The 19,098-nt window shown below is 36.6% G+C and overlaps 1 protein-coding gene and 1 long non-coding RNA gene across 2 annotated transcripts in view; one reads left to right on the forward strand and one right to left on the reverse strand.

Annotated features, from left to right (window-relative positions):
* Window positions 1-19,098, forward strand: part of Gpm6a (glycoprotein M6A) — a 264,991-nt gene that overhangs the window by 82,582 nt on the left and 163,311 nt on the right. The gene's annotated exons all lie outside the window — the stretch shown is intronic.
* Window positions 3,307-14,612, reverse strand: LOC114686709. The gene is made up of 3 exons (XR_003733606.1): window positions 14,531-14,612; window positions 13,811-13,851; window positions 3,307-3,570 (listed from the first exon to the last, which is right to left on the reverse strand). It is a non-coding gene; the product is annotated as an uncharacterized LOC114686709 (long non-coding RNA).

Consider the following 19,098-nt stretch of genomic DNA (forward strand, 5'->3'; position numbering starts at 1 on the left):
TTAAGATCAGAGAATTTTTTTTTATAAAAATATGAAGTCCTCTCAGATTTATTCATTTGTATATGAGCATGAATGTCAAAGAATACCATATAGGAATAAAAAAAAAAAATCCTAGATCTGAGGCAGCAAATATTCTGAAAGGTTTACTATAAAGAGATGGCATGATTAGTTGAAAGTACCATAGCAATTTAGGGAGTTCAAACCAGTGTTGCATCATCCACTTCAGCCTGTTAACTACCATGGTTAAGAGATAAGCTGTACCTATGAGGTTTAATAGGAGCTACTCAGCTGTAATGACCATAGGTCATATGTCTTTGTGGTAGATGGTGGTTCTGACATGACTCCAAAGGGTAATTTTACACCTTGACAGAATCAGAAAGATGGGTCAAAGATACCATGCCCATCAGTTTGGCCTGTTTTAGTGACTGCTAACATGTGTAGCTAAAAAGTCTCAGCTTGATTGGAATTCTTATCAGGGTAAATTTCTATCCATGTCCATAGCAGCATCTGGCCTACAGCGCTGGGAAGGGAAAGATGTTATCTTGATGGTCTCCCTAGATCAGCAACATCAAACTGCATTAATTAGACTTGCAAGAAAATGACATAAAGCGAGGCAAAACTACATTTCAAAGAACTCTGAGTGTGACTGCTGTGGGGGAGGTGGTGTTCTGTAGATATGCAAGCTTAGAAGCTGTGGAAGGAACAGAGCTGTGCTTCTGAATATCACCATGGTTACCGTCTATAAAAATAATGAGGAGAGAAAAATAAGAGCACTGGAGTTTGAACATTTTTTCCCCTCTTTGACTGGTTTTTATCTATTTGTCTGATAAAATGAAAAGCTCTCTTGCTTTAGAATTATCTTGATTTAAGAAAAGACACAAATCAAATTATAAATTTCTTCTTACATGCTCATTGCTAAGCATGCAGAATTGCATGAGTTTGTCCTCCTCTATATGCATCCATGCTTAATGAATCATTGTAAAATCTTGTCATTTTTAGTCTGACTGCTGAGCTACCATCACAATTCAGTGATGACTTTCTGTCTTTCCCCCACTCATTGCTCCTTAGGCTCATTGTCACTGATGTAATGGCACTGGTTCTTGAATTTCAATGTCTCGTGCTTCCAGCTGTGGCCATTCATTCACTCACTGAATCTGATGGCGTTAAGCACAATAAGAAAGATGACTTAATGGATTTTAATGTTGACTGCTATTGAAACTGTTCTGCAATTTTCATTACCAAGAGAAATCCCTGCTGAAGTGTTATTTCTGCTTCCCAAACGCTTCTGGTAAGCAGAGAGATGAGGAGATGCATTCCCACACCAGCTGTGTCAACTTAATTGAGAAAAACTAAGTGCCCATACTAAGTTTATCTTTGCTAAAATGCTCCACTTAAGGCTGGAAGGACAAAGGGCATTCCATTTTCACAGTCTAATGAAAACGGTTGACATCTCCCCAAGATTAGTGTTCTTACACAGGACGAAAACTCGTATTTAAATACATACATACATACATACATATATGTATGTATTTCATAATGTTAGAATGTATCAAAGGGCATCAAGAACACATTGACATAAGGTTATTTTGAGCTGAGAGCAATTAAGAAGCAACAGACACAGAAAAGCCCTCTGTTCTTCCTGAATTTGCCTTAAATATGGACATAAATCTCATGAAGATGTGTTACCAGGTATGACTTTAGATTGTTTAATCAGCTCCTGAGAGGAATCTGAATAATAAATGTTATAACAATCTTTGTTTTCCACTGGTTTGCCTAATATAATGGCCTCCCCACAATTTCCATCCCTAAAAGCCCATTGTATAATAGCAGAGAGAAAATAAGCTTTTTTTTTTGTTGTTGTTGTTTGTTTTTTGAGACAGGGCTTCTCTATGTATCCCTGCTGTTCTGGGACTCACTCTGTAGAACAGGCTGATCTCCAACTCACAGAGCTCTGCCTGCCTCTGCCTGCCAAGTACTGGGATTAAAGGAGTGAGTGACCTTCGTCTGGCTGTAAATATGTTTTTTTTTTTTTTTTTTTTTTTTTTTTTTTTTTTTTTTTTAATGTACCCAGAGTATACTGAAAAAGAGAAACAGACACAGGCATACTAGAGCTCTGAGCTCCATGAATGGTGATAGCCTGCAGGGTTCTCCATTTTAACAGTCCCCTAACTAGGTTAAGGTAAGTCACTTTGTTTGAGATTGCTTGGTTTTTCTTCTCACGGTGCACTTGAGAACAGCTCTGGTTGGTTTAAGTTCTGACCTGGTTATTATGATGAGCCACTGAACATGCAGTTTCTCAATTTCTTCTCTTGTCATTCTTGCTACGCAAATGAAGGAAGCTTCATGTTATCGAGTTGTAGCTAATTTGATTGATTCCCTCTTCTACAGGTTCTGTTGTTCTACCCTTTGGGTGGGATGGAGATGGAGCCTTGGCTGTCCTATGTGTGGAGTGGGAGTTTTCTGGACCAGACTTACATTGGCATCTTTTTGGTCACTCAATCACACTCTCTCCTACATACAAACCCCTATTTTTTATCCTGTCACTTGTACACAATTTATTGTTTTTTACTAAAATGACATGTAAACCATTGGATGTAACAATTCTATTGGACTTCACATTGTTTCTGTTGGGTTTTCTTTTAATATATTATTCATTCCTGTTCAGTTTAATTTTTTCCATGCAGAGCCTCAGTTTCCTCACTGACAAAAGTCTATCAACGGAGAGGCTAAGTAATGAAAAGGAAAGTAGTTAAACCTTAGCCATTCAAGTGAGGCTTTTCTCTAAAATTTTGAGTGTTGATTAATGGGAGAGAAAGCAAGTTTGTAAAGGATAGGTTAAGGCATTCTGTAGCTTCACATTCTTCATCTCTGGGTAACAAGTATTAAATGGCAGGAGTGTGATGGCTATTGACTATTGGAGAGGCCTTATTTCATACCCACCCCCTCTGAAGTATTCTAAAGGCTTATAATTTTGAAGTGCAATTTTGTTTTCTTGAGGGACAGGATCTGGTCCATTTTGTAGCTTGAGATCAAATTCATGGCCCTCCTACATCAACCTCTCCTAACTACTGACACTCAGGTGTAGCCATCATGCCTGGCTGAAATTGTTTTATATTTGAGATTAAAAATAATTTTCATATTTGGAGGATTATTTAACTAAATATCTTTTTGTCATCTTTGGAATTTAAATATGTATGTGTTTGGGATTGTATGAATATATTTATGTACATGGGTATATTTATATATGTATTCAAAAGTCTGCATCCTATATATATATTTATATATATATATATATGAGTACACATATAAAGGTTGTTATAGTTCAAATGCCTTTATACAACGAAGTAAAACAGAATTCAAAATGTTACTCAATGTACACATTTTTAATGAAATTTGCTCTTTGTCTTTTAATAAGATTCTTCATGTTATTGCTTGTCTGTAAAAGATTTATATCACTCAGAAACTTAGGTCATAAAACTTTTTCCTAAAGCATCCCCCAAAAGGATTATTTTCTTCATATTTCAGGTCTCTTGTGTCATCATTTTTCTCTGACTTGTCCTTGGTAAAAGTCTGTAATAAAATAAGAAGTTGTGTAATATTCAACATGTTCATTGAATTGACCAGGCAATTGTACTATCACTATACTCCAATAACATCATATATATTATGAAGATTATATATTATATATTATGAAGATTATATTATAGATATTATATCTATATGAAGGAGTAAAAGAAAGCAAGTAAAAATTCTTATTGTAAGGACTATTAAATGGAGGAATGAAGCAGGGTCTTCTGGCAAAAAGAACAGAACATTTTCCTAAGGCTAGGCCAACTTGGTCCTTATCAGGACTCCAAAGAGAGCAGATAGTAACAATATGCCTTGCATGTTGGCAGCCAGAATTAAATAGCAGAATACTCAGTTCTAACCTGGGTCTTTATATTTGTATTGGTTACTTTTCTGATACTATGATAAAATACTATGACTGAGGCAAATTATAGAAGGGTTTATTTGGTTTAAGTTTCCAAAGGGATAGGAGTGCTTCACGGCAGATAAGCATGGTAGCATCCAGCAGAGATGTTGGCTGGAACAAAATCTGAGAGTTCATATCTGTAACTACAAGCAAGAAGCAGAATTAACTGGGAATTGTAGCTAGAGTTTTCCTGCCTGGCCCACAGTCAGGACAGACGCCAGTCCCACAGCCGCTCAGACCCAACCAAGTAAACATAGAGACTTATATTGGTTACAAACTGTATGGCCTTGGCAGGCTTCTTGCTAACTGTTCTTATAGCTTAAATTAACCCATTTCCACAAATCTATACCCTGCCACACGGCTCGTGGCTTACCGGCGTCTTCACATGCTTCTTGTCATGGCGCAGCTGGCAGTGACTCCTTCTGCCTTCCTGTTCTTTCTTTTCTCCTCTCTGTTAGTCCTGCCTATACTTCCTGCCTAGCCACTGGCCAATCAGTGTTTTATTTATTGACCAATCAGAGTAATTTGATATACAGACCATCCCACAGCAGGGAATGGTGAGTAGCTTTCAAGTCCTTGAACCTATACACAGTGACATACTTCCTCTACCATGGCCTCACCACCCTAGCCTTCCAGGATAGCACCACCAGCTGAGGACCAAAAATTCAAATGCTGGAGGCTATAGGGAACATTCTCATTTAAACTACCACACTGATATTTTGGAAAGAAGCTCAGCAGAATGACATCAGTACACATTTTATTAACAACAACTATAATAACCACAACAACTGCAACAAAATTCCAGACATTCAGATCTCGAAAAGAAGATGTGAGTTTAATGAGCTTTACCAGAGTATTCAGTTACCATCTATCTAGATTCTAAAGCAGTTCCTTGATAATGTGTCTTGTGACTCCATGATCATTGCTTGGGCAGTATGGAGTATGTATCAAGAGAGTTGGAAAGAACAATTAGGGAAGAAAGTCATTAGCAAGAGAAGCTTGGAAGGAAGCATAGCTGCAAGGATCTCTGTGAGATAGCATTACTTACAGAGTGAGCAAAAATATTAACTGAGTAAATTAAGAAAATCATGAACAACATCCAAGAGATATAAGGATGGAGAGCTACGTAATTTCCTAAGGGTGACCCAGTACTTCAGTTTAGTTACTCAAGACTGTTTCATAAAACAGTTGGCACATTAATTACAAATTGTAGATCACAGAGACTGTAAACCATGTGTAAAGGAGAAGAGGCAATTAGTGAACAAAAAGAGCACAAATAATGTCACAGACATAAGAAAATAGGGAAGTAAAAGTGTACAAGAAGTAGCAGTATCTTTTTTTTTTTAATTTAAGGCTTTTGGAAGGTTAATAAAGTAACTTGGAATAAGATAGTAAGAGTGACTGGAGTCCCTATGTATAGATTTTGATGATTCAAATCTAAATGTCTGTGTCATCTTTTAATTTGTTCATTCATATTAGCCAGATATCATTTTACTAAATTTCCTCATGAGAATATAAATTATAATTCACTGCTGTTACCAAAGGAGGAAAAATTACTTGCCTGACTGTATTTTTGAACTTGGCTGTTTCTAAAGTAAGCTCTCTGATTTCTATCTGTCTGTCTATCCATACATACAACATACAACAAACACAACAGTGCTCACAGGTCCCGTTGAAGTTTTTAGTACTGCGTGTGTTGATCTCTGTTCTTGGCGCGATTTCAGCATCACAGCTTGCAATATTGTGAATCATAGCCTGCCTTTTCATTTTATTCTTTATTTAGTCCTATAATTATCTAAATGAGCTTTGAAATTATGAGTTGACGCTTCAGACTAGTCTCTGACTCTGCTATTCCGTGCTTAAACTTGGTTCAATACTTTATGTGCCTCAAGAGAAAAGAGCAACGTAACTTTGAAGACAGAGTCCAAATCCCTACTGCCTACCATTCTCCTTTTACCGAAGGAGTAACCACTGTCCTGAAATGAGTCATTTCTTGATGTCTATTTTTGTTCCTTATTTGCTGGTACCTTCCAAATAAAGACTAGCTTGAAAACCTCTCAGTCATTCCTTCCTCAGGATTTATGGATGTTCAAGGGATCCTCAAGGATACCAAACAAGTTCCCTCTATGGAATGGCATAGTATTTACATATAGCACAGACATAGTCTCCATACACTGTCAAGTATCTTAGATTACTTTAGGAGTACCTGATGCCATGTAAGTGCTGTGTAAATAGCTTTATTGCTTATTGTTTGGGGAATAATGACAAGAAAAAAATCATGGCATATTCAATACAGACCCAATTTAGGAAAAAAATTTAAATTCATCCTTGGTTAAAGATAAGGTGTGGGGAACAAGGAAGTCTAGTTGTGTTTGAATAAATGGATCTTATCTCAGACAGAGACAGTATAACATAGGAGAGTATGAACTACTTCAAAAAAAAAAAAGGCTGTTAAATGGGTATAAGCAGATTTGGAATCATGTTTAGTTAAAAATAGGACTTAAATGAGACATCATTCTGAGTTGCTTTCAATAGGAAGTAGGAATGATTCTATTATTAAATATTTAATAAATATTATTGACATGGAAGTAATAGGGCAAGACTGCCTGTAGTTAGGAAAGAAGAGTCACTCATTTTGGACAAGAGAGAGAATGTCTGGTTATGCCTGTGATTTGAAATGTTCCTAGTTTGCCTTTTTCCTCAACATGAGTTCAGAATTGTTGTTTAATCTATTGGTCACAGTCTAATGATCACAAAGTGGCATTGTCTGATGTTAGTATTAAGGTTCTATGATACTATTTTGTTCCATAGATAAATATAAAGCCTATCTCATATACCTTAAAAATGACTTCTGGGATGACTCCAAATTTGTTCATATATTTCAGGAGCTTTTCCTTTCAAATATCAGCATATTCCTATAAATATGAACATACACCAAAAATGGGTGCCATTTATGCTACATATGATTTTGACAAATCTGTATTTAAATGATTTAATTGGTATGTGTATGCTCCTTACCAACTTTCTTTCTAAAAGTTATTCCTGATGCTCAAACTGAAAAGTCGCCAGTCTTCTTGAGGTGCAGCAGACTCACTGTGACTTTCACATGAGTTTCTGTAATCTTTAGACGACCTGTATGTTTAATGTGACTTTATTTATTTATTTTTTTTTGCCATTCTGTATTTTGGATTTGCATGTGGTTTGTATATATCCTATGTTATTTTCCCAGTGAATATTGAGTCTTTTGCTTATTGAATCATGGTATGCTTTTACTACATGCCCATGTTTTATTAGACATAAATTTTATGTGCAGTCCGCGAATTGTCTTCTTTCATTTGTAGTGGTGTATATTCAGGATTTTAAATTTAAATGTGATAAAATATATTGGCCTTTTTCTTTACTGCTTTTGTTGTTTGTGCTTTAAAAAATCCTACCCTCTCCTGGTAATGTGAATATTTGCTTAATTGACGTGTCTATATTTATGACTCAAGTAATTGGTGTCTTCAGCAATAGGGTTTTACTGCCAAATTCTGGAGAGTAACCAAGAAAAATGGCAATAGCTTGTAATGTTTAGGGGGAGGGTGCTATAGAACTTCACAGGTCAACAAATCAATAGGAGACCTTGGTAAATGAAGACCACATGAGAAAAGGAAGAAACAAAGTGCTAGAGAGGCTCACAGAAATCCACAAAGATACCCCCACAATAGATTGCTGGCAATGGTCGAGAGACAGCCGGAACTGACCTACTCTGGTGATAGGATGGCCAAACACCCTAATAGTTGTGCCAGAAACCCCATCCAAGGACTGAGGAATCTGGATGCAGAGATCCATGGCTAGGCCCCGGGTGGAGCTCCAGGAGTCTAATTAGCGAGAAAGAGGAGGGTTTATATGAGCAAGAATTGTTGAAACCAGGGTTGGATAAAGCACAGGGACAAATAGCCAAATGAATGGAAACACATGAACTATGAACTAAAGGCTGAGGGGCCCCCAACTGGATCAGGCCCTCTGAATAGGTGAGGCAGTTGATTGGCTTGATCTGTTTGGGAGGCATCTAGTCAGTGGTACCAGGTTCTGTGCTCATTGCATGAGTTGGCTGTCTGAAACCTGGGGCTTATGCAGGGACGCTTGGCTCAGTCTGGGAGGAGGGACTGGACCTGCCTGGACTGAGTCTACCAGGTTGAACTCAGTCCTCAGGGGAGGCTTTGCCCTGAGGGAGGTGGGAATGGGGAGTGGGCTGGGGGGGAGGGAGGGGGGCAGGAAGGGGGAGAACAAGGGAATCCATGGCTGATATGTAGAACTGAATGGTATTGTAAAATAAAATAAAAGGAAATAAAAAAGAGAGGAAAAAAAAAAAACTCCACAGGTCAACAAATCAAATAGAGGTAACTCATTGATGGTACTGTTTTATTTTTATTTTTATTTTTTGTTGTTGTTGGTTTGTTTGTTTGATTGATTTGGTATTAGGTTATGTCTAGTTAGGGTATTGTCCCCTCACTATACGGTAGCTACATTTAAACTCTTTTTAATATATGTGTTTATGTACATTTTAGGGATCTTTTATGGCAGTATGTTTCTATGTGGATTTTTCAGAAGGCTATTACCGTTAGATATCCCTCCCTCCCCATATTCCTTCATCTACCCTACCTTCCCATCTCCCATCCCATTTAATCCTCCTAGTTTTATCATTCCCATTTACTTTTTTTTTTTTAAATCATTCTATGTTCTATCCTCTCTTCATTGGAAGATTCCCTCCTCCTCTATGGCCCTTTAGTAGTTACTTAAACTCCATGGTTATTCCAAATGAAACACACATTTATAAATCTTGCAAGTGAGCATCCACAATGATAAATCATTGAACCCTTTGATTCACTTAACAGTTAGTTTTTACACTTGTTTATTATGTATGTGGAATGGTACATATGCAATGCGCATGTGTGGAACTTGCAGAAGTGGGCATTCTCCTTCTGCCATGTAAGCTGGGAAACATCTAGCCCAGTGGCCAGGTCTTCAGGCCTGGTAGAATGTGCTTTTCATGTGCTGAGCTTCTTGTTGGCCCACTGTTAATTCTTACTCAACATTTCTTTAAACAAAAATAATTCTCTCCAGATATTAAGTACCAGAGATGAAAATGGCAGCAAAATGTGTGCTTTGCTTTAAAAAAAAAAATCACTGTTCTTTACATGAATAAAGTAAATTTGAATTTCCAGGGAAAGGAAAAGCATATTTTTGATGTAGCTAGAAAGACACAATTTATTTTAAAATTGAAATTGTTGTAATTTACTTAAAACTATTGAGTTTATATATTTGTGTTATGGCAATCAATGTGTATTAAATTTAACCATAAGCTAGGAGTAAACACCAGTAGTAGAATAATTACCTAGAATGTACACTGTCCATGGTTCAATCCCCAACACTGCAGGAAAAGCGTTATTTCTAAAAAATAGTATTATGTAAATTGGCACAAACATTATGAGAAAATTTTGAGTAATCATTTTTTATTTCTAAGTATAGAGTGGCTTTTCACTTTCTTAAAAACTCTAGTATTATTTTAAAGCTGAACTGACACACATTACTTTAATTATCTTGAATAGGCATACATTTTAGAAAATATCATAAAATGGTAAACTTTAGTTTAAGATCCTAATTCATTTTTCAAAACAAATGAACAAATCACCATTACTGTGCGTCATGCAGCAAGGTAATTTTAGGTACTCAATTCAGTGAAAATTTCAGTTTTGTTTGTAGTAACTTTGGAATGTGAATCTGATTTTTTACTATACTATAAATTGCACTATATATATATATATATATATATATATATATATACATATATATATATATGATGTGCTTCTCATGAAAATTTAATCTATGAATTGAGATGCACTAGATTTTCAAGACAGCAGGAAAAAACTTTTTAAGTGATTTTGAGTTACTGATTGGCTGTTAGAATGATTTTGCTTTATGTCCTGTGTTTTGTTGAGTGAAATATATCCTTTAAATTATTATTATTCTCTTTTGCTGTTGCTACTTTAAAAATCTGTTAGAAAATGTATTCATGAGGCTCAAATTACACTTCTGTTGTTATTTCCATTATATTTCTCCAGTGATAATTGACAGGAATAGACTAGATATGAGGAATTCAGAATGAGTAACCATGCAGCAAATTAGAGGAATGATCTATTTCATCCTGATAGTTTCCCACCAGCATCAAGACAGAATGGACCGTAGGACTGGAAAGACTCCACCAAAGTCATCCACCTATTTCTCTAGCCATGTGAACTACTCTTTTACCCATTACATTCAACTGTTTCTGTCGAAAGAGTTTTTAAAGTATCTTTGATCATTATGCAAATTTAGAAGTTTGAGAAATGTTCCTTAGAAAAGCCCATTATTTTGGCTGTTTGGTGAACCCTCTTAATGTTTCAGGACCCTGTTCTCATTTTTACCTGCTTTGTAAGTGTCTTCAATCCTCCAAATGGAAGGTTCATCCATACACCATGCATCTAGTCCTGTCACTTCTACATAGCCTTCCTAACATGTATAAAATCTTTCCAGTTTTAAAACATTCTTAACTCACCAGCCTGTAATTTCTTTGGGCCTTCTTCCTACTTCCTGACACAAGCATATATCTAAATCATAGCATGTATATAAATATTTTTACATGTATGAAAGAGTAAACCTTAAAGAGTAGACCTTAGAGTAATGTTAAAGTTTGGGTTTATTTTTAATAAATATTTTTATAGTAGATGAATATATTTTAATTAAAATATAATTATATCACTTCACCCTTCCTTTTCTCCTACCAACCTTTCAAATATCTTTCCCCACACTCCAATTGTTGGCTCCTTTTCTTTATTGTTGTTTTACACACACACACACACACACACACACACACACACATACACACACACACATATATAAATACAATACAGTGAGTCTGTTTTTGTTATTTGTATATACATGATTTTTTGGGCTGATGTAACATGAATCTTAAAAGGTCTTATTAATAAAACAAACCTGGAGCCGGGTATTAGGGTGAACGCTGAAAGATCAGAGAGACAGAACAAGCCACAACTAACCTCACCTCGGCAATTCTTCAGTTGATCTCATTTCCTCAAACTGGAAGCCTCTGTGTCCGCATCCAAATGGATCTCAGCTGAACTGTTGCTCAAAAGCCTGAAAGCTTAACCAGGTGCTAGTTCTTGGTCCTCACGCCTTATATACCTTTCTGCTTTCTGCCATCACTTCCTAGGATTAAAGGCATGTGTCACCATGCCTGGCTGTTTCCAGTGTGGCTTTGAACTGACAGAGATTCGGACGGATCTCTGCCTTCAAAATGCTAGGATTAAAGGTGTGTGTGCCACCATTTTCTGGCCTCTATATCTAGTAGCTGTTCTCTGCCCCCAGATAAGTTTATTAGGATGCACAATATATTGGGGAACACAATATCACCACAGGCTGACCAGCTTGTATTAGTTAACCAATTAGAGGGCACATCCTGGAGGAGACTAGTTGTCCCTCTCTTATTGGTTGCCTATGGGGTAAGTGGGAACCTGTGGGATTATTCCCACTTCCACATTAGCGTGTCATTGTTGAGGTCTTGCTTGTGCTGCCACATCTGGGAGACAGTCTCATGGCAGACTTCCTGGTCCTCTGATTTTTACAATCTTTCTACCCCCTCTTCCATGATGTTCCTGGGCCTTAGGTGTGGGAGTTGTGCTGTAGGTGTATTTGTTTAGCATGGGCTCTCCACAATCAGTTGGTCTCCATGTGTCTTGTTGTGGATTTTTTTTTTAATGTTCTCCCATTTACTGTAATGAGATGTGATAGCGACACTTATCTATGAGTATGAAAGGATAAGTTTTAGAGTGTAGTTATGATTTTGCCAAGTATAGTGGCAGCAGTAAGTTCTCTTCTTTGATTCATGAGCCCACTAGCCCATGTATGGAATAGTTTTCTAGTACTAGGCATGATTTCCCTCCAGTTGAGTTGGCCTTAAGTCTAATTAGACAGCTGTTAGTTAGTGTCAACATATGAGCCCCAATATTGCACCTTTAATAATATCGTGCTTTGTTGGCTATTGTTATGGTTCATAGGCTTCATACCTGGATAGGACTATTGATTGTGTCTCTCCCTTGGCAGCTTGAATAGTCCTTTCTGGTACTATGGAAACTAGACTATAGGAAGGAGGCTTTCAGGCTACATCCATCTCAGGTCATCAGAGACCTGAATCCTATGTGCGTAGTATTTTCAGCAATAGGGACCTCTAAGAGGCAACCAGGGGCTACACCAATACCCTATATTGTTTTGGGAGTCACTTGAACTACTCTGACCAACAGCTTGGGCAGAGGTTTATCATGCTTGGTACTGGTGTTTATTTGATAGTTTATGGCTATTGTGGGACCAATGTCAGTCCAAGTGGCATGCATCATTTTGTGTGTGTGTATGTGTGTGTGTGTACATGTAGATTTTATAATAATAAAAATAGTATGTTTTCTTGAGGCTTTATCAACAATCTTTTTTGTTATTTTTCCCTCTTCCCTCTTTACCTCTTCCCTGTTGACCTTCCTCTTCCTCCTCAATACAGTGCCCTCCCTGTATTTCTTGTTTCCTCCCTTCATATCTCCTATATCTTCCTATTTCCCCCTACACGCCCCCCAACCCATGACCCCTTTTTGTCTTCCTAGATTCTGCAGTCACTCCATGTTATAGACTTACATCTGAAGATTTGGAGCTAGAAACAGCAGATGATAGATAATATGTGAGTTTGTTTTTCTGTGTCTGGGTTACCTCACTCAGAATAATCTTTCCTAGGAGCAGCCATTCATTTGCAAACTTCATAATTAAAGAGAGAATGAAAAAGACAAAAATAAAAAACTTCAAGTTTTCTAAATATTATAGCCTGTCTCTGTAACAATCATTTTAGTGTTGAAAGAAGAATATTATTTGTCAAAAATTTGAAGTAAATAATGTTAGAAGAGACTCTAGTTTTACCTAATAGGAAATCAAGTATTAAAATTCATGATGCTATTATTGAATCCTTTCTCCCTTTACTGAAAATTTTATTAAAAATCAAGTAGCACTGAGTACTTCCATTGATCATCCCCACATCAAATCACCAGAAATATTTACTACCTTCAAATATTTGTTAAGTATACAATAGAGCTCCTAAAAATGTTAAAGAAAATTTACACAACTAGAAAAAACAATAGTAATATTAATGACACATACTACCTTCAGATACAAGGGAAAGCATGTCTTTATTGGCATGCACTTTCTAGACATGGATTAAACAAGACATAGAGTATCTATTTAATTGATTGAAATGACACTAAATATTGACACACAACAAACTATTAATATGGGAAATCCTATGTAAAATATCCTAATCAATTTCTCCTTTAGGTATTTAACCCTCTTTACTGCAAAATACATATAGTTGTTTCTTAATAAAGTTGTTTCTTAGAAAAGACTTTAAAAATACTGTTTTGAGACTGGAGAGATGGCTCAGCAGTTCAGAGCAGCTGCTACTTGCGCAGAGGACACAGGTTCAGTTCAGAGCACTCACATGGACGATCACAACCATGAGTAATGCCAGTTTCCTAGATCCAAGGCTGCTTTCTAACTTTTGCATGCACCAGCACACACATGGTGTACATAAATGTATAGAGGAAAAACATACACATAAAACAAACCTAAAAAAACTGGTTTGTTATTACATTCAATAATTTAGCATTCCTTTTAAAAGCAAATGAAAATTAGAATACTAATTTTATTTAAAATATTTATATAGAACATTTACACTATAATATTTAATAAGAGGAAGAAAGCATTTACCCCACTATTATTGTGTTGCCTCTGAAGAATGTTCAGCTGTCCTGTGGGATACAAGTATATCACATTCAGTTTGATTACTGACCTTGCACATTTAGAAGTAGTTTCTGTTTTAAAAAAAAAATCAAGTTTTTAGAATTTTATCTTACGTGTATGAGTGTTTTGCTCACATATGTTTGTGCACCAAGGGTATGCCTGGTGCCTGCAGAGGACCGAAGAAGATATCTGATCCCTTGGAACTGAAGGTATGGATGATTGTGAGCCATCCATGGTATAGTTGCTGGCAATCAAGCCTGGTTCCTATACAAGAACAAGTGATTTTAGCAGCTGAGCCATCTCTCCAGACTCAGTAGTTTTCTGATCATCACATAATGGCTGCATTTGCCTGTCACACCCTATTCACCAACCAATGGAGAGGAAGTAAACTTCATCCCTGGAGGCTTGTGCTGAATCCTGTGCTCCACAGTGCCCCACAACTACATCTTTCCATTGCACCTATCATAGGAAAATGTCACTTCCTATTATCGAGCAGTCAGTGGCTCTCGATTTCTGTGATGACATAGAATCTCAAGGCACAGTCCTTCTAAGATTTGGAAGTCTTGGATTCTGTCATAGGAGAGATATGTGCTCACTTGGACCTTGGGGACATCCTATGTACACAGCCCTGTAAGGACTATGCCACCAGTCTTTGTAACCCTCCTTACCTTTTAGCTAAAGTCTTACCATTTCTGTCCTTTGTCCTCCTTAACCATGGTCTTCAACCTCAATGCTGAAAAGCAGGAAAGGAGCAAACAGCACACTCTGACATAATTCAAGATTGAGGGGGCACTAGGATCTTCAGAGTTTCTGGATTGGTTGATTCCTCTTCACCCTCCCCATTCTTGGCATTTCATTTAAGCAAACACTAAGAACATCTCCCACTTTCATGTTAAAGGATACCCTTTCATGTCTGTTTGGTGTTATCTTCTTCAGTGGCATTTTCAAATGTCTTAAATTGCGCAGCCCACAGGACAGACTTGACTGAAAGGATGTGGTTGCCATGGTACTCAAAAGACAATTTCCAGAGAGAAGTGTATCTTCTCTACAAACAGAAGTAAAGACTGAAAATAGATAGAGTGACATATTTTCTCTTCAGAAATTGAGGACAAAAAGTACAGTATATGTTAGTGAAATGCAACATCTAATTTTTGGTTTTAAACTTCCTTACCACTTTAAATTCAATCTATTTAATGACTTTTAATCATGACACTGCCCAGTGAACGAGTTGCCATGGTTATTCCTATAGCCCAGTCTGCTAAGGTCGTCTATTCTCTTGAATTCTAATATAAGCAACTTCATGAAATTCCTCATCTGATACTCATGGGCCGTCACACACTCCTCCTAGGTTTCTTCCCACATTTGTACTATTTTCAGATAAAGGCACCATATGGGAATCAAGCTACATAGAGAAATCACAGTGAAAATTCTAGAAGGTTTGAGCTTGTTGAAAATTTGTCTAATCTTCTCAAATTATGGGTAAAGAAAGAAAAAGAAAAGAGAAGGTCATCTGAGTTACCCAGTTAAATGTTTGATTAGAAATAAAACCAGTACTTGGATGTACATGTGATTACTTTTCCCTCACTTGTATCTAGATCCTTATTCCTTTCCTAATCATTAATAAGAGTTCTGTCAAAGTCTAGGCTAAAAGAGTTGATCCTTTAAAGATGTGCCCTTGAAAATCACAGTAAATTTCTGCATTTGTGGTATCAGTTCTTAACAGTACATCAGAGATCTTAGGATTGTTTATAATGTATTTATTTCTCAGATTGCTCAGTCTAGAAAAATTCTGCTGGAAATATTATTTTTGCAACCAAATTCACTGTCTTTACTTGATATATACAGTGATGTCTTCAGGAACATGTCATATCATATACTTATAATTTATTTATTTTTATTTTATGTGCATTGGTGTTTTGCCTGCATGTATGTCTGTGTGAGGGTGCTAGATCCCCTGGAGCTGGAGTTACTGCCATGTTGGTGCTGGGAATTGAACCTGGGTCCTCTGGAAGAGTAGTTAGTACTCTTAAACTCTGAGCCACCTCTCCCGCCCCATGACATACTTATAAAAAAAACTAATATCTTAATGAAATGGGAAACCATTGTTGTACATTTTTAAATGCTATATTGTCGATGAAATGATGATTGATTACATTTGGTGATCATAAAAGGATAAGTTTATGGTCATTTTGGTTTAATGAGGTTTTTGGTGTTGCTGGTAATTCTTTGTCACCTCCAATTGACTCAGGTGGTTATGTTAGAGTCACTTAGAAATGCTTTTTCTTCTTCAGTCTCCAAGCTATGTGTCTGTGACTCTTGAAGGCATGTGGGTAGATGGAGGATATGCTGAATACAAATACTTATTGATAACTTAAGCCAACTGAAATTTGCAAGCTTGATTGTTTTGTTTGCTTTCTTATTTTGCTTTTTGTTGTTGTTGTTGTTGTTGTTGCAAGGTCTCTTGTAGTCCAAGCTGGTCTCAAACTCCCTGTAAACCTAAGGATGACCTAAAACTGTTGGTCCTCCTGTTGCTACCTCCCAGATGCTGTATAGGATGCCAATTATGTTCCACCACACCCAGCTTACAGGCTTGATTTCAGAAGCTCATAGAATGGAGAAAGAGCCTCAAAAGGACAAGACTGAGATAGCAATAGAAACAAACAGTGGGAAATTGAGTGTGGTTATTTGAAAGGATCTGCCAGCACACAGCATGTAAGGGAGTATGTTCACAACTTTCGTCCATTGTCATGCCAAGTTTCAATGTCCTGGTAGTCAATCTTTTGTCTAAACTCTGGACACATGTATGATTGTTGACTGGGATGATAACAGACACACTGCTTTTGCTTCTGTAATTCAAGGCACGAACATAGACTTTGAAGTGCAGCACATTTATGTTGGAACTTGAATGATTCCATGAAAGGAAATCAAGGAATATTAAAAAACAATAAAGGAATAGGCAGTAAACCAATGCTTATCATGAATATTACAATATTGACTGATGTGGTCTGAATGTGAAATGCCTCTCCCAACTCCTTATTTCATGTGTTTGAACACTTGGTCCCCTATTTGGGGAGGTTGGTAGAGGAAATGAAAATACCTTGTGATTTTACAGCCCATCCTCACTTCTCACTCACTCTTGGCTCTGTAAGTACAGATCCAATATGACTAGCCAGCATTCTGTTTTGGCCACTATGCTTTTCTTGCCTGCTGCCCTGTTTTTCCCTGATGTGATGGACTAATTCCTTTTGGAACTATAATCTAAAATAAAGCCATCTTTCCTTAATCTGCTTTTGTCTGGATATTTATCACAGCCACAGACTGAAAAATATTCATTCTCTAGTACTTCCAAGAGCTGTACCCAGATTAATTGATAAATGAATGATACTTGAAGTGAATTTGACAAATCTTTACTCATTTCCTTTTGTTTCAAAACAAAGATCCTTGTTTACCATTCCATCTTCTGTTTTGAAAAGTTATATATGTGCACCTTTCCAAATTCAATCTCATCACTATGATCTTTCACATTGCTTTTAAGACATTTATATTATTTCCAAATCACTCAACAATAAACCAAGACTTTTTAGTTTGTTTTTTATTGAGTTGTATTGTTGCTGCTGTTTGTTTAGGTAGTTTTTTATTTTATTCTCTCTCTCTCTCTCTCTCTCTCTCTCTCTCTCTCTCTCTCTCTCTCTCTCTCTCTCTCTCCCCCCCCCGCATGTGTGTGTGTAAAATGAGGATTTAATCTAAAAGAATGTAGATTCTAACCACTGAGCTACACTCATGTTCTACGTTTGCCACCTCTTCTTACCTTAAGATTCCATGAAAGCTTGACAACTTCTCTGTGAAAGTTCCACCATTTTAGCCTGTATTGACCAGTCTGCCATTTAACCCTCTGCTTTCTTTCCCTTCCCCACCATAGTCTGAGAATTGCTTTCTCAAATTACTAGAGAACATCCCCATATAGCATGTCTTTAAAAAAATCTTTCTCACCTTGGCTTTGAGAATTACATTTTATTTTTGCAATGCCTCTGACCTCCTGTTTTCTCTTTTTCCTGGAACATTTGGTTTCTCTAACAAATTATACGTGGGATTTCAATAATACATGCTCATATTAGTCATCACTCTGATTTCGATATTCCACAATCCATAGTAAATTGCTGATATGATGTGTAAATTCCTCCCTCCATAAAGAACACAACACTCAATGCTTTGGGTTTTCCCTCATACCTCTTTTATGAAACATTGCTGTTCCTATCTTGCCATCTAGTTATTAATGAATTAGCTCTGGTTTCCTATAGATAATTTACTGGAATTTATGGGACTCTTTCTTCACTTTGTGCATTTTTTTTTTATTCACTAGTCAGTTGTTGAAATTCTTTTGTACATTGGAAGAAAATCATTCCAATGAGACTATATGAAGTTGGAGTTCAACAGAAACACATATTAGCTTGTTAAGTATAACAAACACCAGGATTTCTTGAATATAATTGTTTAAGGGCTTCTTAAACTACAAGTGCATTTTCCATATTGACTATCAATCATAATCATAAGGAGAACAAAGAAATAAGCTATGTATTTTACTATAGCTTCCAAATTTTATTCATCCTAAAACTACATATCCTGAAAACTATGAATAAAGTCATCTTAACAAAATTAAGTATCTTTTAACAAAATGAAATTAATACAGTGATGATTTTTCAATTGTTGTCTTTCAAACTTAGTGATAATATCTGGAGAAAAATATTCAAAATGGCATGGTATTTAATGTAATAATACCTTGACATGACATTTAAGTATGAGTATTCGTAAATGCTAATGTTTAACAGTTTTGCTAGCATTATCTCATTAAGCTAAGGAAAGCTGAAGTCAAGTGTCTTCCTCATTAGTGTTCTACCTTGTTTTTAGAGACAAGGTCTCTCTCTGAACCCAGGGCTCACTGACTGCTTCAGCTAGGCTGGCTTGCCAGTATATCCCTAGGATTCTCCTGTATCTGCTCCATATCTCCTACACTTGGACTACAGGTGAATAGCTCCATGCAGAACATTTATGTGGGTTTTGTGGATCCAAACTCTGATCCTCAGACTTGCACAGAAGAAATTTACCCACTGAGCAACCCTCCAATTCCTTCATTATTCATTTTACAATTATCATGCCTACAAGTCAACTTGTTTCATTGACCACTCCCATAGTATATATTATATCCAAAATTTGAAAATGTTTTAGTATTTTGAATTTTCTTTCCCATAATATGATAA

This window comes from Peromyscus leucopus, chromosome 17 (assembly GCF_004664715.2).
Source record: "Peromyscus leucopus breed LL Stock chromosome 17, UCI_PerLeu_2.1, whole genome shotgun sequence".
NCBI lineage: Eukaryota > Metazoa > Chordata > Mammalia > Rodentia > Cricetidae > Peromyscus > Peromyscus leucopus.